Below are 22,487 nucleotides of genomic sequence, written 5' to 3'. Positions count from 1 at the left end.
GATCAAAATTCATCTAATGCAGTTGAAATTTGGTACGTGGTGTTAGTATATGTCCTCAAACACCCATGCAAAAATTGGTCGAAATCGGTCCATAATTATATATAGCCCCCATATAAACCGATCCCCAGATTTGACCTCCGGAGCCCCTTGGAAGAGCAAAATTCATCCGATTCGGTTGAAATTTGGTACATTGTGTTGGTTCTCTAATAACCACGCGGAAATTGGTCCATATCGGTCCATAATTACATATAGCCCCCATATAAACCGACCCCCGATTTGGTTTGCGGATCCTCTAAGAGAACCAAATTTCATCCGATCCTGTTGAAATTTTGTACATGGTGTTAGCATATGGTCTCTAACAACCATGCAAAAATTGGTTCACATCGGTCTATAATTATATATAGCCCCCATATAAACCGATTCCCCGATTTGGCTTGCGGAGCCTCTAAGAGAAGCAAATTTCATCTGATCCGGCTGAAATTTGGTACGTGATGTTGGTATATGTTCTCTAATGACCACGCAAAAATTGGTCCACATCGGCCCATAATTATATATAGCCCTCATATAAACCGATCCCCAGATTTGGCCTCTGGAGCCTCTTAGAGGAGCAAAAGTCATCCGATCCGATTGAAATTTGGTACGTGGCGTTAGTATATTGTCTCTAATAACCATGCAAAAATTGGTCCACATCGGCCCATAATTATATATAGCCCCCATATAAACAGATCCACAGATTTGACCTCCGGAGCCTCTTAGAGGAGCAAAAGTCATCCGATCCGATTGAAATTTCGTACGTGGTGTTAGTATATTGTCTCTAACAACCATGCCAAAATTGGTCCATATCGGTCCATAATTATATATAGTCCCCATATAAACCGTTCCCCAGATTTGATCTCCGGAGCCTCTTGGAGGAGGAAAAATTCATCCGTTCCGGTTGAAATTTGCAACGTGTTGTTAGTATAAGGCAGCTAATAACCATACAATTGGTCCATATCGGTTCATAATCATGGTTGCCACTCGAGCCAAAAATAATCTATCAAAATTTTATTTTTATAGAAAACATTGTCAAAATGTTATTTCTATAGAAAATTTTGTCAAAATTTTATTTCTATAGAAAATTTTGTCAAAATTTTATTTCTACAGAAGATTTTGTCAAAATTTTATTTCTATAGAAAATTTTTTCCAAATTTTATTTCTATATACATTTTTTCCAAATTTTGCTTCTATAGAAAATGTTGTCAAAATTTAATTTTGTCAAAATTTTATTGAGTCAAAATTTTATTTCTACAGAAACTTTAAACTTAATTATATACGTATTTAATCGGCCTTTTTTAGTTTAATATATACCACGTATGGACTATGTGGTATATATTACGGTGTTAGGAAGTTTTAAGATACCTTGCCATCGGCAAGTGTTACCGCAACCTAAGTAATTCGATTTTGGATGATAGTCTTCAGTAGAAGTTTCTACGCAATCCATGGTGGAGGATACATAAGCTTCGGCCTGGCCGAACTTACGGCCGTATATGCTTGTTTTTTATTTGTAGTCTTTCTCATCATCAGTACTTCCCTACAAAAAGTTTGACTTTCGGAGGAAAAAAATAATATAAAGTCGTTAGAAATTTCATAGAAATACAGAAAACCTGGTCAAAAATCGGTTTTCGCGATTAACCTAACATACCAATTTTTTTAGTAGCTTCCCCAGTTCAATAATTTTTTAAAGAGGAATACGGTTATGCCGGCAAACTAAAAAAAAATAATAATAATAAAATGATTTCCTTTGAGGTGATAAATTTGTCAATAAAAATCCCTAGTAAGGATCAATTAAGTCAGTTTACGTGACTTAGAATTTTGTGAAGACTTTAAATTCAAAAATTCCTAAGCGATAAATCACCACATTCAGCTTTTTGTACTTTGTAAACTTTAATGTAGGCAATAAAATTTATTTAAATTCATAATGTATCGGTTGGTCAATGACAACAATTAGATTGAATTACATTCATCAATGTGCTTAGATTATTTAATGTAGACCGGCATATACGGAACATCAGCTATTAATTTCCTATTGTGATGAAATAATACATTTCTGCGGACAAGTATGTTCTAACAAAAAATTGAGTCACGGCGATGACAGATATTTACTGAAGACTAAGGAAATGTCCACTCCCTCGGACTAAAACACATTTTATTTGCAAGAATTAAAAAAGCTCCTTAACCTTATTTGTCCCAAAAATCGCAAATAATAATTTTAAGTAAAATTATATAAATCGTTTGTTTCAGTATCAAATGTATATATGTAACTACGATATTTTCATTTTACTTGGAAAAAATTCTTTATGTTTTATCTTCTTACTTTGTAATTAATCATCTATTCTAATCATAATTTATTTTATTTACTTACAGACCTCAAAACTGATTCATCATCATTGGCTCGAGTAATAAAATTTCATAATATCTCTTTATCTATATGGTAAGTTGATTCTTTTTGATTTTCCTGATTTATAATTTGTAAATATAAAAAGTGTAGGTTGCATAAAAAATATAAATTTTTTCCTATTAAAAAAGACGTAAAATTTAAAGATAAGCCCACATTTAATAGGCGCCAAAAACATTAATTTTTGGAGTAACGCAATTTGTTACTATTACTCACCACATTTTTTGTTTTGTTTGTATATTCCTTAAAAAGACAAATTTTAAAATGAATTCAAATCAGTCGTCATTAGACGGAAATTCCGGTTTTATGAATCTAAAAATAAATAAAACAATTGAAAAATCTATAATGACGATTTAACTGTCTCATGTGATAATATTGAAACAATGAAATCAGTACAAGTATCGTAGACACATTTAAGTGCTATTATATGGCAATCATAAAATAGTGGTCACGTTTTTCAGCAAATTCATGGTGACAAAATTTATATTGGGAGAAAAAAAAACACTTTGTACCTTCGTGCAATGTCATAGCACTAAGCTGTGGACAAAATAGGCTTTGCTGGTTTTCTTCTTTTTTGGTTATACAAAACTTTCTATTTCACTTACAACTCAAAGCTAAAAAATTACACAGAGTGTTAAAATCATTTTAAATGCGCTTAACTAAAATGGTCTTAAAAACTTTCGTTATCAGAGTCTTAAAAAAATAATACATAAAATTAGTAAAATATAAAAGAAGTGGGTTCGTATAACCCAAACAAACCGACTTAAAAATACACTTCGCTGTGAGGAAAGTACAATCAAAAGAGTGAACCCACCAAGTAGGAAAATGTGTGTTAGTTTAAAAAAGTTTAATTAACAGTATTACAAATGCCGATATCATAAAAATGATTAAATATTTTTCGATAAATTCGCGAATATTTTTATCACTTGTTAAAGAAAATTTTGTGGTTCACAGGAAAATATCGGAGTTCAAATTTTTTCAAACTTACAAATATAAAATTTACAAATATTAAGAAATTCTGAATTATTTTGTGGAAAAAAATTTCATGTCCTTAAAATGATTTTATGTTTTTTTTTTGACAAAATTTTCTATAGAAATAAAATTTTGATAAAATTTTCTATAGAAATACAATTTTGACAAAATTTCCTATAGAAATAAAATTTTGACAAAATTTTCTACAGAAACAAAAATTTGATAAAATTTTTTATAGAAAGAAAATTTTACCCAAATTTTTTACAGAAACAAAAATTTGACAAAATTTTCTATATAAATACAATTTTTATAAAACCTTCTATAGAAATAAAATTTTGACAAAATTTTCTATAGGAATAAACTTGTGACAAAATTTTCTATTGGAAAAAAATTTTCTATAGAAATAACATTTTCACAAAATTTTCTATAGAAATAACATCTATACAAAATTTTCTATAAAAATAAAATTTTGACAAAATTATCAATAGAAATAAAATTATGACAATATTTTCTATAGAAATAAATTTTTGACAAAATTTTCTATAGATAAAATGTTGACAAAATTTTCTATAGAAATAAAATTTTTACAAAATTTTCTATAGAACTGAATTTTTTAAAAATTTTCTATAGAGAAACAATTTTGACAAAATTTTCTATAGAAATAAAGTTTTGGCAAAATTTTCCATATAAATAAAATTTGGACAAAATTTTCTATAGGAATAAAATTGTGAACAAATTGTCCATAGAAATAAAATGTTTACAAAATTTCCTATAGAAAAAAAATTTTGACAAAATTTTCTATAGAAATACAATTTTGATAACATCTTCTATAGAAATAACATTTTTACAAAATTTTCTATAGAACTAAAATTTTTAAAAAATTTTCTATAGAGATAAAATTTTGACAAAATTTTCTATAGAAATAACGTTTTGACAAAATTTTCCATATAAATAAAATTTGGACAAAATTTTCTATAGGAATAAAATTGTGAACAAATTTTCCATAGAAATAAAATGTTTACAAAATTTTCTATAGAAATAAAATTTTGACAAAATTTTCTATAGAAATACAATTTTGATAAAATCTTCTATAGAAATAAAATTTTCACAAAATTTTCTATAGAAATAAAATTTTGACAAAAATTTTCTTCACAAATAAAATTTTGACAAAATTTTCTATAGACATAAAATTTTTATAAAATCGTCTATAGAATTAAAATTTTGGCAAATTTTTCTATAGAAATAAAAATTTGATAAAAATTTCTATAGAAATAAAATTTTGACAAATTTTTCTATGGAAATAAAATTTTGATAAAATCTTCTGTAGAAATAAAATTTGTACAAAATAAAATTTTGACAAAATTTTGACAAATTTTCTATAGAAATAAAATTTTGACAAAATCTTCTATAGAAATAAAGTTTTGACAAAATTTTCTATAGAAATAAAATTTTGACAAAATATTCTATAGAAATAAAATTTTGATAAAATCTTCTATAGAAATAAAATTTGTACAAAATAAAATTTTGACAAAATTTTCTATAGAAATAAAAATTTGATCAAAATTTTCTATAGAAATAAAATTTTGACTAACTTTTCTATAGAAATACAATTTTGATAAAATCCTTTCTATAAATAAGATTTATACAAAGTTTTCTATAGAAATAAAATGTGTACAAAATTTTTTATAAAAATAAAATTTTGACAAAATTTTCTATAGAAATACAATTCTGATAAATCTTCTATAGAAGTCGACATTATACTTGCATACCGAATGATGAAGTACGTATACCCACTTCTCTTTTAGAAGGGTATACAAATTAAATGTCATTTTCATTTTTTGACGCTCGTCATCATGGGAGTGCTTCATACTATCGCCACAATCTTTATGCCGCGTGTTGTGGTGTTAATAGCCCCTAAATCTTCTCATAATTTGTGTTCGTCATATTAGCGTCTCTAACACTTTGATTTAAACGTCATTTATTACATTTCACCAAATTTATCATTGGGACAAAGACTAACACACCTCTTCAGACATTTCATATTTCTTAAGATGATAATTTTCTACTTTATGAAAAGATGTGACATTGTGTCACGACTGAAGTTGCTCGTTAGCTCGTTTGATGACATTTCCTGTTTATTGTGGAAATTAAAGCCTACGCATTTTTATTTACTTTACATTTTAGAGAGTATATTTCTTAATAACCTCGTAAGTGGAATATAGCGATATAAACTGGAAACAATAGCTTCCAAAAAAGTAATTTGTCCCCCTGTCTTACAATCACGGTTGCCACTTGAGTCAAAAATTATCTACCAAAATTTGGAGAAAATTTTACCAAAAAACTACCAAAGCAAAAAATTCTTATTTTATAAATTTTTATTTCTAAAACAAATTTTCACAAAATTTTATTACTATAGAAAATGTTCTCAAGATTTTATTTCTATAGAAAAGTTTCTCAAAATTTTATTTCTATAGAAAAATTTCGCAACATTTTATTTTTATAGAAAATGTTCTCAAGATGTTATTTCTAAAGAAAATTTTCTGAAAATTGTATTTCTATAGAATTTTTTTTTAAATAAATTTTATTTATTCTATTTATTTTATTTAACCCCCTTTTTCATGAAGCTTCGTTAGTGCCCCGTTAACCAACGAACTTTTAATCCATATTATGGACATAGCTGTCATCTTGCCCATATATACCATATAGCAGTTAGCAACTTAACTACAGAAATATTTGCAATTTACTTTCTGTTAACTCGGAGTTAAAGCCTAACGGAGCTACATGAAAATGGCCGTTAGGCATATATATTTGGCTTTTTCATGGATGTGAAAAAGCCGTTTGGTTCTATAGAGGTTCCAATCCCCGCTGGGGTGGTATTCTTGATTTTATTTTCATGTTTTAACTGTTGTAGTGACTTTATATTCTTTTTTTATATCCTGCTCCACACTGTGGAACAGGGTATTATAAGTTAGTGCAACACCCAGAAGGAGACGAGATAGACACATGGTGTCTTTGGCAAAAATGCTCAGGGTGGGCTCCTGAGTCCAGGGCTGCCAATTTTGCCGATTTATCGGCATTTTGACGATTTTTTACTCAAAAAATAGCCAATGCCGATTTTCCGATTTTTGCCCCAAAAATGACGATATTAGCTGCGTTCAAACATTTTGACTAGAAGCTGTTCGTTTACACGCTCAGAGCCAACAAAAGAAAGAATACATTTGACAGTTGCCAGATAGAGAAATTGCGATTTTTTGCTAGAAATTTCATACATGTTGGAGCTATACCTCATTTTACACCTACAGTATTAGTATCACGGTTGCCACTCGTGCCAAAAATACTCCACCAAAATTTGAAGAAATTTTTACAAAAAATCTACCAAATAAAAAAAAAATTAAGTTGTTGATCAAATTTTTGTGGTAAAAAATTGTTTTATTCGAAAGAAATGTTTTATATTGAATTGATAGAAAATATTATTTTTTACAGAAAACGTTGTCCAAATTTTATTTCTACAGAAAAAGTAGCCAAAATTTAATTTCTATAGAAAAGTTCGTCAAAATTTTATTTCTATATAAAATTTTGTCAAAATTTTGGTTTTATAGAAAATATTGTCAAAATTATATTTCTATAGATAATTTTGTCAAAATTTTATTTCTATAGAAAATTTTGTCAAGTTTTATTTTTATATAAAATTTTGTCAAAATTTTAGTTCTATAGAAAATTTTGTCAAAATTTTATTTCTATAGAAAATGTCGTCAAAATTATATTTATATAGAAATTTTTGTCAAAAATGTTATTTCTATAGAAAAATTTCTGAGTACTTATATCTGTAAAGAATTTTTGCATATTTTTATAGGACGTTCTTGAAAAATTTATTTCTATAGAACATTTTTGGCAATTTTTTGTCTATAGTAAATTCTTGCAAAATTTTATTTCTATTTCGTCAAAATTTTATTTCTTTAGAAGATTTTGTTAAAATTTTATTTCAATAGAATATTGTACCTCTTAATTGGAGATTTATGTTCAAATTGTGGAAAATTTTTTAATAAAAATCTTACTGAATTTGTAACTATATATTAAAAAAAAAATTATTTTTATATTATTTTTTAATTGCATAGCATTGCATACATTTTTTAAGTTATTTTTATACAAAGACGAATTCATTGTTGTTGTTGAAATGCATAGTGGGATATATTAATTTTCTGTTCTTTATATGAAATAAATACTTTTGTTTTTAACCAAAAAAATTGTTTAGATTGAATATTATTTACACTGCAGATTTTTTGACGATTTTTAAAATGGAAGTGACGATTATGACGATTTTTTCGGAAAAAAGTGACGATTTTTCTTGAAATTTTATTGGCAGCCCTGCCTGAGTCGATATAGCCATGTCCGTCTGTCCGTGAACACATTTTTGTAATCAAAGTCTAGGTCGCAGTTTTAGTCCAATCGACTTCAAATTTGGCACAAGTATGTGTTTTGGCTCAGAATAGATCCAAATTGATTTTGGAAGAAATCGGTTCAGATTTAGATATAGCTCCCATATATATATTTCGCCCGATATGGACTTATATGGCCCCAGAAGCCAGAGTTTTACCCTAATTTGCTTAAAATTTTGCACAAGAATAACAATTAGTACTATAGTCAAGTGTGCCAAATTTTATTGAAATCGGTTCAGATTTAGATATAGCTCCCATATATATCTTTCGCCCGATATGGACTAATACGGTCCTAGAAGCCAGAGTTTTACCCCAATTTGGTTGAAATTTTGCATTGAAGCTATGCGTGCCTAATTTGTTGAAATCGGTTCAGATTTAGATATAGCTCCCATATATAGCTTTCGGCCGATTTACACTCATATGACCACAGAGGCCAATTTTTTGCTCCGATTTAGTTGAAATTTTTCACAGGGAGTAGAATTAGCATTGTAGCTAGGCGTGCCAAATTTGGTTGAAATCGGTTCAGATTTAGATATATCTCCCATATATAGCTTACGCCCGATTTACACTCATATGACCACAGAGGCCAATTTTTAACTCCGATTTAGTTGAAATTTTGCACAGGGAGTAGATTTAGCATTGTTGCTATGCGTGCCAAATTTGGTTGAAATCGGTTCAGATTTAGATATAGCTCCCATATATAGCTTTCGCCCGATTTACACTCATATGACCACAGAGGCCAATTTTTAACTCCGATTTAGTTGAAATTTTGCACAGGGAGTAGAATTAGCATTGTTGCTATGCGTGCCAAATTTGGTTGAAATCGGTTCAGATTTAGATATAGCTCCCATATATATGTTTTTCTGATTTCGACAAAAATGGTCAAAATATCAACATTTTCCTTGTAAAATCGCCACTGCTTTGTCGAAAAGTTGTAAAAATGACTCTAATTTTCCTAAACTTCTAATACTTATATATCGAGCGATAAATCATAAATAAACTTTTTCGAAGTTTCCTTAAAATTGCTTCAGATTTAAATGTTTCCCATATTTTTTTACTAACATTGTGTTCCACCCTAGTGCATTAGCCGACTTAAATTTTGAGTCTATAGATTTTGTAGAAGTCTATCAAATTCTGTCCAGATTGAGTGATACTTAAATGTATGTATTTATATATATATATATCATCGCAAAAGAAAAAATGTCAGAAAGTGTCAATTTTGTTTGCTGGGAATGACCACCTCTAATGCCTCATATAGAGACTTACATACCAAGTGATATGGATTCTATTCGAGTTTCGCCAAATGGGTCTAGTTTATACCTACCCTACAGGAAATGGATCATCCCCAAGACCGTTACAAGACTTGTCCCTGGTTTGTTAGACCAGTCCTACACTCAAAAACAAGTGACCTCACGAGAAAGAAAAAACTAATGCAAATTTTTAACTATTTTGTATTGAAAGACTTCATATTTCTGCAAATTATTATTTAATTTGGCTCCATAAAATTCCCGTTTGTTAATTAGAATATAGTCATTTATATGTAAAATACATATAGCGGTTTTAAGTTGAAGTCTTTTCCAAATATTAGATAATATAATGCAAACCTATCTTTGTAATCTCGTATTTCTTCTTTTAACCTCTCACCCATACTGTGATTATGGCAGCTGTTTAGCATTTAGGGGTTTTGTAAGGTATTTCCCAATACCGGCAGTTCGTTAATTAAATTTTTCTATTTTTGATTTTGTCCATTAGTTTAGTTTACACGTTTGTTTTGTTTGTATTTCTCTATTTTGCCAATATTTGGCACAAATTATTCCTTATTAATTTATGTTAATCAAATTCCGGTGTTACGTATCAATTAATTGTGTATGCCCATATGAATGGATGAAGTGCGGGAAGATGAACACATGTGATTTTATTGTCAGTCATAATAAAATCACATGTGTTCATCTTCCCGCACTTCATCCATTCATATGGGCATTTGAAGGTTTGAAATTTTCCAATGACTACTTTAATTTGGTGGGAACTTAAGGCATTTCCGTTATTTCAAATCATAGATATAATACAAATATATCGTTCAAGTAAAAGATTAGTGATCACTTGTAAATAAACAGCAGTAGGTGAAATTTTGAATTGTAGTTGACTGCTTATAAAGATCATCTTTAGAATTCAATATAAAGGGTAGAGGTGAAATACTAACATAGTCAATGAAATAATACAAAAATGTTTTTCTTTACTTTAAAGAAAATGTGCCTTAGTTCAAAGACGATGTGCCTTATTCAAAGATACGACTTTAGCGGAAGAACGCACATTTCCACAATTTAGGACACAAATTTTAATATTTAAAAAAAAAATTATAAAATTTCTTTTAATTAAAAATTCATTATTTTAAAGAAATTTCCCCTTAATATTGTGCAAATTGCGCATCATTAAATTTAGATTGATTAATCTTTAATATCATGTACATGATTTTTTTTCCACGAAAAATTAAAAATGTTTTTTTTTTATACCCTCCACCATAGGATGGGGGGTATATTAACTTTGTCATTCCGTTTGTAACACATCGAAATATTGCTCTAAGACCCCATAAAGTATATATATTCTGGGTCGTGATGAAATTCTGAGTCGATCTGAGCATGTCCGTCCGTCTGTTGAATCACGCTAACTTCCGAACGAAACAAGCTATCGACTTAAAATTTGGCACAAGTAGTTGTTATTGATGTAGGTCGGATGGTATTGCAAATGGGCCATATCGGTCCACTTTTACGTATAGCCCCCATATAAACGGACCCCCAAATTTGGCTTGCAGACCCTCTAAGAGAAGCAAATTTCATCCGATCCGGCTGAAATTTGGTACATGGTGTTGGTATATTGTCCCTAACAACCACGCAAAAATTGGTCCACATCGGTCCATAATTATATATAGCCCCCATATAAACCGATCCCCAAATTTGGCTTGCGGAGCCTCTAAGAGAAGCAAATTTCATCCGATCCGGCTGAAATTTGGTACATTGTGTTGGTCTATGGTCTCTAATGACCACGCAAAAATTGGTGCACATCGGTGCATAATTATATATAGCTCTATATAAACCGATCGCCAGATTTGACCTCCGGAGCCTCTTGGAAGACCAAAATTCATCTGATTCAGTTGATATTTGGTACGTGGTGTTAATATATGGCCTCAAACACCCATGCAAAAATTGGTCGAAATCGGTCCATTATTATGTATAGCCCCCATATAAACCGATCCCCAGATTTGACCTCCGGAGCCCCTTGGAAGAGTAAAATTTATCGGATTCGGTTGAAATTTGGTACGTAATGTTAGTATATGGTATCCAACAACCATGCATGAATTGGTTCATATCAGTCCATAATTATATATAGCCCCCATATAAACCGATCCCCAGATTTGACCTCCGGTGCCTTGTGGAGAAGCAAAATTCATCCGATCTGATTGAAATTTGGTACGTGGTGGTAGTATATGCTATTTAACAACCATGCCAAAAGTGGTCCATATCAGTCCATTTTTTTTGAGCCTCTTGGAGGAGTAAATTTCCTCCGAGTCATTTGAAATTTGCTACATTGTGCTAGTATATGGCCGTTAACAACCATGTCTAACTAAGTCCATATCGGTTTATAGTTATATATAGCCCTCAGATAAATCGTCCCCAATCACACAAAAATTGGTCCATATCAAGTTAATAATTGTATATAGCCCCCATATAAGCGACCCCCATATTTCAATTCTGGCTCCCTACGTACCGTGCAAAAGTCCATATCGATTCGTAATTATTTGTAGACTTACATACCTTTTTGTCTAATATATACAACGTGTGGACTAACTCACAATTTAGATTCTGTATAACAAGTAATTCGATTGTGTATAACAGTCTTTCGTAGAAGTTTCTACGCAATCTATGGTGGAGGGTACATAAGATTCGGCCTGGACGAATTTTCGGCCGTTTATACTTATTGTGATTTGGATTGAATACAGATCCCTACTGAAAGTGTAATTTCAATATATATTTTATATTTTAATACTTTAGTTTATTATATTAATAGTTATATTTTGTGCAGATGTTACAATGTCATCATTACATTTTTCTACTTCCATGCATAAATGAATTTTAAAGACATTGGCATCACTTCACCATCCAAATGACATATTTCAATTTCATATTGTCTGTCTCCACACACAGACTCATAAGCATATGGTAAACAAAGAGTAACAAATAGACAGACTGACATGTGATGTACATAAAATCAACCTTTAATTTCTAAACAATTGTTGCAAATCTAAAGACTATAATTAACCTTAACGTCATCATACATCAACGTTGAAGTTCGCAATATGCAACAAACTTAATATGGCACATTTGAACAAAGAGTTTACAAATTATGAGTTATATGATGTAAAGAAAAGTAAAGGGGGCAGGGGAGATAAACAAATAATAAAAGCATTAACAATAATAAAAAAAGCAAAAAATACAAAGCAAATCATAACAATAAATGTTGACAGACTGTCACATCATATTTAAAAACATTGTTAGCAATAAACTTCAATAAGCCAGATGGCCTGACACACTACAACCTACTACTACTACAGTTGGTTTTTGCCAGTTGGCATCATAATCGCCTCCATAGCATTTTTTTCGCGCTCTATTGTTAAGCGTTTTAGGCCACAAACAAAAAAAAAAATACAGATTCAAGCCAACAACATCAAACATAGAAGACTGATTACGTACGCTTTCACTTGTGACAATCAGTTTTTAATAACCTCCATACAAAAAAGCAGGAGAGCCATTCGCCGACGACACAATCAAATGTTTAAAAATAAACGATGATAATGAAAAATTTGCAATCCGTTTTTACAGGTCACATAGACGCACGCAGTCAGAGGTACGTACAATTAAAGCCTCCCAAATGTAGAAAGGTGAAAGAAGCAAGCTCAATAGGCTAGCAAAGCTGAAAAGTGTTAAATTGCAGCTTTGAATTTGATGAGACATTTCATAATGGGATTTTAACGCGAATTAAAAAATAGAAATAGATTGTAACGCTTATTGCATGCATCAAAGCTCCCAAAAAGGGAAATTTTTCTTAACAGTGTTCCGTTAAGTTTGTCAGTAAATTTCATATTGATTTTCACTCTGAGTTTATTAAATATGAACACGAAAAATGTGGTCCAATATATAGAACCAAGATTGAAAAAAATATTGTCCTTATATGAAACATTATGCATATCTCAATTTTAGTAATTTCCTCAATATTAAGGGTAAATTTCTTTAAAAAAAAGAAATTTTTATTAAAATAATGTTCGTAATCTTATTAATTGTTTTCTTTAAATTTAGTATAAGAATTTTTGAAATGTGCTTCTTTCCGTTAAATTTGTATGTCTCTGAAGTATTTCCCATAAACAAAAAATACATTTTTGATTTCAAGAAACAATTTTTAAAACTACATTTTATATAAAAACTTTAGATAAAAAACAAGTATATACGGCCGTAACTTCGGCCAGGCCGAAGCTTATGTACCCTCCACCATGGATTGCGTAGAAACTTCTACTGAAGACTGTCATCCAAAATCGAATTACTTGGGTTGCGGTAACACTTGCCGATGGCAAGGTATCTTAAAACTTCCTAACACCGTCTTCTAAATTACAAGGTAGTCCATTCGTAGTATATATTAAACTAAAAAAGGCCGATTAAATACGTATATAATGAAGTTTAAAGTTTCTATAGAAATAAAATTTTGACAACATTTTCTATAGAAGTAAAATTTGGAAAAAATTTTCTATAGAAATAAAATTTTGACAAAATTTTCTATAGAAATAAAATTTTGACAACATTTTCTATAGAAATAAAATTTTGACAAAATTTTCTATAGAAATAACATTTTGACAATGTTTTCCATAAAAATAAAATTTTGGTACATTATTTTTGGCTCGAGTGGCAACCATGAATATGAACCGATATGGACCAATTTTTGTGTGATTGGGGATCGGCTATATATAACTATAGACCGATATGGACATATACCATACATATACCAACACCATGTACCAAATTTCAGCCGGATCGGATGAAATGTTCGTTTCTTAGAGACTCCGCAAGCCAAATCGGGGGATCGGTTTATATGAGGGCTATATATAATTATGGACCGATGTGGACCAATTTTTGCATGGTTGTTAGAGACCATATACCAACACCATGTACCAAATTTCAGCCGGATCGGATGAAATATGCTTCTGTTAGAGGCTCCACAAGCCAAATCTGAGGGTCCCTTTATATGGGGGCTATACGTAAAAGTGGACCGATATGGCCCATTTGCAATACCATCCGACCTACATCGATAACAACTACTTGTGCCAAGTTTTTTCTATAGAAATAAAATTTTGACAACATTTTCTATAGAAATAAAATTTTGACAACATTTTCTATAGAAATAACATTTTGACAATGTTTTCCATAAAAATAAAATCTTGGTAGATTATTTTTGGCTCGAGTGGCAACCATGAATATGAACCGATATGGACCAATTCTTGTGTGATTGGGGATCGGCTATATATAACTATAGACCGATATGGACAAATTTTGGCATGGATATTAGCGTTGCAAATTTCAACCGGATCGGATGAATTTTGCTCCTCCAAGAGGCTCTGGAGATCAAACCTGGGGAACGGTTTATATGGGGCTATATATAATTATGGACCGATATGGACCAATTCTTGCGTGTTTGTTAGAGACCACATTCTAACACCATGTTCCAAATTTCAACCGGATCGGATGAATTTTGCTCCTCCAAGAGGCTCCGGAGGACAAATCTGGGAATAGATTTATATGGGGGCTATATATAATCATGGACCGATATGGACCAATTTTTGCATGGTCATTAGAGAACATATACCAACACCATGTACCAAATTTCAGCCGGATCGGATGAAATGTTGGTTTCTTAGAGACTCCGCAAGCCAAATCGTGGGATCGGTTTATATGGGGGCTATATATAATTATGGACCGATATGGACCAATTTGTGCATGGTCATTTGAAAATATATACCAATACCATGTACCAAATTTCAGCCGGATCGGATGAAATTTTCGTTTCTTAGAGGCTCCGCAAGCCAAATCGGGGGATCGGTTTATATTGGGGCTGTATATAATTATGGACCGATATGGACCAATTTACGCATGGTCATTAGAGAACATATACCAATACCATGTACCAAATTTCAGCCGGATCGGATGAAATTTGCTTCTCTTAGAGGCTCCGCAAGTCAAATCGGGGGAAGGGTTTATATGGGGGCTATATATAATTATGAACCGATGTGGACCAATGTTTGCATGGTTGTTAGAGGCCATATACTAACACCATGTACCAAATTTCAGCCGGATCGGATGAAATTTGCTTCTCTTAGAGCGATCGCAAGCCAAATTTGGGGGTCCCTTTATATGGGGGCTATACGTAAAAGTGGACCGATATGGACCAATTTTTGCATGGTTGTTAGAGACCATATACTAACACCATGTACCAAATTTCAATTGGATCGGATGAAATTTGCTTCTCTTAGAGCATCGGCCAGCCAAATTTAGGGGTCCGTTTATATGGGGGATATACGTAAAAGTGGACCGATATGGCCCATTTGCAATACCATCCGACCTACATCAATAACAACTACTTGTGCCAAGTTTCAAGTCGATGGCTTGTTTCGTTCGGAAGTTAGCGTGATTTCAACAGACGGACGGACGGACATGCTCAGATCGACTCAGAATTTCACCACGACCCAGAATATATAACTTTATGGGGTCTTAGAGCAATATTTCGATGTGTTACAAACGGAATGACAAAGTTAATATACCCCCATCCTATGGTGGAGGGTATAAAAACAACCCCTAAAGACGGATAACAGAACTGACACCAATCCAGTGACGCCGATTAATTTGGTATATCATTAATATTTCTATCATCTATATTTTGATGTATTCACACAAGCAATAACCTGAAATACTGATCTACGCTCTACGGCATAACCACATCTTCTCCATAGAAGTTAATTACAATCATCTAACAGAAATTGAAAGTTCAAATTCATAAAAAGAAGACAATGCTGCAAATGAAAACTGTTAACGATTTCTAATTACGAAACGTTATTCGTTCTTTTCAACTTTCACTTAAATTAAAGAATAGCTTCGGGCAAAAAAATGAGCTTCAATTTAAAATTGAACTCGGGATCAACCAATATAACGATAATGATCTAACACATTCAATAAGAAGAATAGATCTTTTTTTGCGTCTAATCGAAAAATCTCAATAAAGGTGAATTTTACCACACCTGTAGATTTAAGCAAGAGAAAAAGAAATTTTGTATTAATATCCCCCAGCTCGATGCCGCATAATTCTGTCATTTTTTTGTGTATGTAGTTGTTGTCTGAATCTCATTAGGTGATGGCATATATCAGTTCAAAGAAGTCATCAATCAATCTTCAGTGCATCATAATAGGAATTCCTTTTACTTTAGGCAACAATGTTGCAACTAAGACTTGAACTATACGCAACATTGACTTTTACTATGACGTTAAGGAAACAGGTTGAAAAGTCTAGCAAAGTGAAAAAATCTAACGCAGTTCACATTCAGCAGGAAAAAACTTACACACCCATTCATAGGGGGCCAAATGACTTTTTAATGATTGTTATTGAATTTCATTCACTTGGAGTTAGTTAGTCACATCTATTGGCCTTTGGGGAAAATATACAGGCTAGAGAAATGTTGTGATTTATTTATTAATTTTTTGTTGTTGTTTTTTTCACAAATTTAAACTCAGTATTGGCCTACATTAACAAAGAAATGAGAGAATTTGTAGGAGCAGCTGAATTGAATTTAAAACTTAATTTAATTATAATGGCACATGCAACAATGTTTCACTAAATTATTCAACTATTCTACTATAAATGCAAGATTGTGGATGACATGTGTACCAAACATTACGTTAAAGCACTTAAGAAGATATAAAATGTTTGAAATCTTACCATATTCTCCAGCTAACCCAGCAAAAATATTTGGAATTTTTTGTAAAGGCACAACTTTAAAAATACTCTCAAAGATGGTCTTTAGTTTATATATTCCGGAAATTAATTCAATTGTTTATAAATCCCCTTTTTATATTTTTAAGGAATAATTTTAACCATTTTTTTTTTTTGTTTTAAATTCTTTTAAACACTAAGGATTAATAAGAATTAACAGGATGGTACAAATTGTATAAATTTTTTTTGGAAAAAAGTTTTGAATTTAATTTTAATTCATTTTTTAATTCTATTGTTCAAAAGCAAAAAATGACAGAAATAACATTCAATTTTAGAATAACTTTTTCAATTTTTTTTTAAATTGGCTACCTCTGACACGAATTCAAAGGCCAATCTCATCATTACAAGCTGCACGAAATTGGCCCCTGTCTTGAGATAATCAACACTTTGGTCTTTTTTAGTGCCAACCTTACTCTTCGAAAATGAGACTGCGATCCAAAAAAATTGATGGCCAGAGAAGGAATATGATCACCTCAAACATGTTTTAAGAGCAAAATGTTATTTTTGGGTGGTGACCATGTAGCATGGTTTTCGGAAATCATGTATCTGATTTCGGCAAGCAGGTTATATTTGACGAGAAAATAACATTTTAGTGACAAACATGTTACATGGTCACCATACAAAAATAGCATTTTGCTCTTGAAACTAGAGGTGTGCACGTGACACGAAATTGTCGTGACTCACGAAAATTTTCGTGACTCACGCGTGAGTCTTGAAACAGGTTTGAGGTGATCATATTGCTTCTCTGTGTGTACTGTCTTTATAACATTTTCCCGATAATATTTCGCATTTTTTTTTTGGCTCCACGGTCGAATATGCGCGGGCTGCCCACACTATTACCATCGATGACGTTGGAATTTTGGTGGTCAATCGATGGTGTAAATTATCAGCTGACCTCGATTATTTTATTTGTTCACAAATTGCTCAATTCGGAGGACTATCGCATAAGATAAAACCGAATTCGGTAATTGGCCACTTTCGTGCAAGCGAAGCAATTCCTTGGCTCCTTTCAACTCTAATTTTTTGGAACTTCAATGGCTTTTGGATTAAATTTCATTTTTCAATACGAAGGTTCCACCTAATATTACGGGATTGCACAACTCTAGTTTTGCAAATCTGCCAACTGACAGCTACATATATTGTAAAGCTTGACATTTTTGAGACGATATTTGTGTTGTTTACAGCAACTCGCAAAAAAAGGAATTAAATCGTGCGATTATTTTTTACACTTTTCGACGTGGATGAACTCAATAATCGTGCATCGATGAACTTAATTAAAATTTTTGGCGATTAAGCTCCGACAAGGATCAGTGTTTATCGATGGTATGATGAATTCAACCGAGGTCGTAGTTCACTCTAAGACGAATTTGGTGAAGGTTGGACGACCTTGTTATTATTCCGGAAACCATTGAAACTGTTCGCCAACTGATATTGCAAGATCGTCTTGGGATTGAAACAACCTTAAGGCCGGTACTCTGTTCGGTTTTCACGTTGAAACTCCATACAAAACCACAAAATGCGAAAAACTAGCGAAATTTTTCCATTTGTGGTACTTTGTTTTTTTTTTTTTTTTTTATCGTGTTGAAAAACTGATGTTTATAACATGGCGCCATTTGCAATGTGAATTAAGAAATAATTTATTTATTAAAACTATTTGTGTGGGTTTATAACGCCAACACGGACTATATTTTTGTTCCGAAAATATCGCTTCCTGTTAAATAGCGCTCCCTGTTACCTAAATATACAACGCTTTCTATGTGCGAAATAATGGTTTCTATAAAATTTGTTCGCAACAATGAACATAGTACCGGCCTTTAGGCATTAGTTGGATCGCGTTGGACAACACGCAATTAGTCAATCGCCCAAAAAATGGCTCGTGTGGATTGGTCGAAAGAAATGTTCCACAAATACGATCTCAATGCTGCGAAACACGTCTATGACATCGTGACAGGTGATTAATCTTGCGTGTGAGCCAACTTCAACCAAAGTTGCTCACATAGAAGCACTTCCAAGCAAATGATAGCCTATTTTCTTTCCGAAAACTGGACACGTCGTAATCAAACCACTTCAACAACGCAGAATAGTCCATTTGGAGTTATACACATCCATTTGTTTGCCAATTGTCTTCCAAGAAATCAGGAAAACCAACGGCCGAAGACGGATCATTGTTCACCACGACAATGCAAGCTCACACACTTCGACTCTAGCAACTGCATTTTTGAGCACTCATAACTCGATTTGCTGGGTCATCCGCCATTTAGTTCCGACTTGGCACCAAATGACTTATATTTATTCCCGTACGTAGGTTAGGTTAGGTGGCAGCCTGATGTATCAGGCTCACTTAGACTATTCAGTCCATTGCGATACCACATTGGTGAACTTCTCTCTTATCACTGAGTGCTGCCCGATTCCATGTTAAGCTCAATGACAAGGGACCTCCTTTTTATAGCCGAGTCCGAAAGGCGTTCCACATTGCAGTGAAACCACTTAGAGAAGTTTCAAACCCTCATAAATGTCACCAGCATTACTGAGGTAGGATAATCCACCGCTGAAAAATTTGTTGGTGTTCGGTCGAAGCAGGAATCGAACTCACGACCTTGTGTATGCAAGGCGGGCATGGTAACCATTGCACCACGGTGGCTCCCTATTCCCGTACGTAAAAAATAAAACGAAAGGTCACCGTTTTTCGCCACCAGAAGAAGCGGTTGATGTCTTCAGAACGCATGTTTTGCAGATTCCTCAATCCGAGTGGCAAAAGTTCTTCGATAATTGTTTCAAACGCATGCAAAGTGTATAGATCTTTACAATTGTTAGCGCTCACCATGGACTTGTATACTTTGATATGAAGTCCTAAAAGAGTCATACATTGATCTGGATTTCAATGTTTTCATAAAATGCCATTAATCATAGAGCCCACCATCCTAGCAAGTCAATACACCCAAGTCAATGAATCATCTATAGCTAAACCTTGTACACAAACATGGTCCTTTTTTGAAGAAGAGTACACTAGTAGAATCCATTTTCTTTGATTTGTTTTATAGATGGATATCTCTGAACAAAAAGAAGACGCTACCTTTTTCTAAATCATATTCAACTTTGAGATCAAGTTTCAAAAGATCGTCAGAGATGATTTCAATTGAAGAGTTATCTCAGGTTTTTTTAAAGGCAAATTATAATAATTTAATCAAAAAAAAAATTAATAATAATATTATTTGCTAAATAAAAATTTTTCATTAAAGAGAATAGGAATTCAAGTCCCTTTCCCTACAGCTCAAAGTTGATATTGGTGGATAAATTCATTCCTCTTGCGATTACAATAGAACACAAGTCATAAGTGGGTGATAGCTACGAGATCTATCCAAACGTTACAATTTCCTCGTGATCCTACTCTTTCTCAATATCTGCTCCCTTGGTCTCTATTCATCTGTCATTGTTCAATCTTAATAATAACATTTTTTGCAGTGTAGCATATGGAATAAAATATAGCCATCTTCGCCAGAATATCAATGAATAACCATTTGCTAAGAAACTGGTCCTTTGTGCAAAGAAACTAAGAAAGCCTACTCATTCTGATTCAATCCCCCCGTTCTTTATTCAAATTTCTTTTGCGGTTTTTTGAAGATAGATGAGGAAGAGACAATTTCAAGAAGTAAGGGGAAATTCTAAGTGGAAAAGGTTTCATTATGATTGTCTCTTAAACAAAGAACAGAACCACAAATTTTTATGGTAAAATGCAATCCATTCATCATCTTTGGCAAACAAACATTTCAAAGAAGCACAAAAGCAAAGCAACCAGAATACAGAACACCCAGAGTAACCCAAAAAAAACCCAGACGATGAAGATGCTAAAACATAAATGAGGATGGGAGGCTGGAACAACAAACACCAACCACATGACGCATTTTTGTGGCTTTGAACTGATCGACCATAGAACCAACGAGTATGAAGTGGAGATGGAATGACATTAATTATTAGCAATTTGCACAGTGTTTAGAATGAATTCAATGCATACGAATGATCAGTTTATGCTATTGTCAAATCTCTTTTTTTCTTCTGTATATCCCAGCTCATTTTATTCTAGCAAAACAGAACTGAACAATTTATTATTAATATATGCTAATTTGGGTGTATATTCTGAAATGTCAATAACACAAATTATTAACTCTATGTGAAAATAAGAAAGAAAACATTTTAAACGAGTTCTGAATTTCAAATATTAATAAAATGTTCGAATTTCTAATAAGGTATAGAAACAAGTATATATAGAATTAAGTTCGGTCTGGCCGAATCTTAAATATCCACCACCATGAATCAAATATAAACGCTTCCTTTGAAAAATTTTCATCCTAACGTATTACTTGCAAATATATAGAATTTCATGTGGATTTGATGACAAATACCCTCCCAAGTAAATAGGCTCAGTTTAGTTTGAGTTTTAAAGGAATCTTAAATATCTTGGCTAAGCGTGGCAGAAAATCCAATGAAACAAAACCCTTCATATGATTCGATATCGAAATTCTCTATATTTTTACCCCCATTACTCGAATGAGCACGAGATGTAAAATCAAGAAATTTTACTTATAAGTTCGTCAAATTAGATGGTCAGCGCCTTCTATTCCCTCAAGAAGTTTAATCGAGAGGCCGATATATAAGGATTATATAAACCCCTTACAAATTTCACATATCTCTTATTGTTTTAACCCTACGGGAAATTAGTGCAAATTCCCACTAATGGACCCATTACAGGACTGGTACTAGTGCTCTATTGATTTTTATACTCACTTGATATTAAAATCTATTTGAATCCACACTTTTACTACAATGCAACTATCAGAATTATTTATTGTTCTAGATAGTACTTTCTGGAGCGATGCGGACGGAAACAGGTTCCTAAAAGTTTGTCCCAGACAGTTTCATGAGCACTTGTCTATGGGGTAGTCCTACTAATTTGTTCCAGGACGTGTCCTTTGGGATGAGTCCAAGTCGTGTCCTAAAGTGTAAATTTTCCCAGCCAATGACAAACCCATGTTAAAGTGACCGGTCCATTCCATATGCATGGACCAGTGACTGTGACTGGTCCATACACACCAGGGACTAACCCTGTACCGGTCCTGGGGTTGACCTATTTCCCGTAGGGAACATACATCTCCATTTACAATTTCAGAACAATCGGATAAAAATTACAAACGGGAAATCGGTGGATCGGCTGACTTACCACAATATGGACGGATGTAAATCAAATTCGACAAATGACATTGTACACATAAAGTCCCTCCATATTTCCATCTTCAGACAAAACAAAAAAAAACTTGGAGTGCCTAGACCCCCAAGAAGCCAAACCGGTAAATCGGACAATATAGGAGCTATACCAAAACCGATATACGGTATTCAGCACAGCTCCAATTATTTTTTTAATTTTTTAATCTGATTGAATTTTTAATTGAAATGTCTTCAATCGCAAAAATGATAGTATAAATCATAGTTTTATTTGGGCATAAAAAATACTTGATTAAAAAATCAATTGATTTCATTCATCAATTATTTTTTTAATTGATAAATTAATTTTT

General features: G+C 32.2%; 1 protein-coding gene across 3 annotated transcripts in view; it reads left to right on the top strand.

Moving 5' to 3' along the window:
* Window positions 1-22,487, top strand: part of MICAL-like (protein) — a 254,246-nt gene that overhangs the window by 53,325 nt on the left and 178,434 nt on the right. For all 3 annotated transcript variants that reach the window (XM_075298918.1, XM_075298917.1, XM_075298916.1), the window contains exon 2: window positions 2,404-2,470. The gene's annotated coding sequence lies outside the window, so the exon portion shown is untranslated. The remainder of the gene's footprint in view (window positions 1-2,403; window positions 2,471-22,487) is intronic.

The sequence above is a fragment of the Haematobia irritans genome, chromosome 3 (assembly GCF_050003625.1).
Source record: "Haematobia irritans isolate KBUSLIRL chromosome 3, ASM5000362v1, whole genome shotgun sequence".
Classification (NCBI taxonomy): domain Eukaryota; kingdom Metazoa; phylum Arthropoda; class Insecta; order Diptera; family Muscidae; genus Haematobia; species Haematobia irritans.
This window is presented reverse-complemented; position numbering and strand designations above follow the sequence as displayed.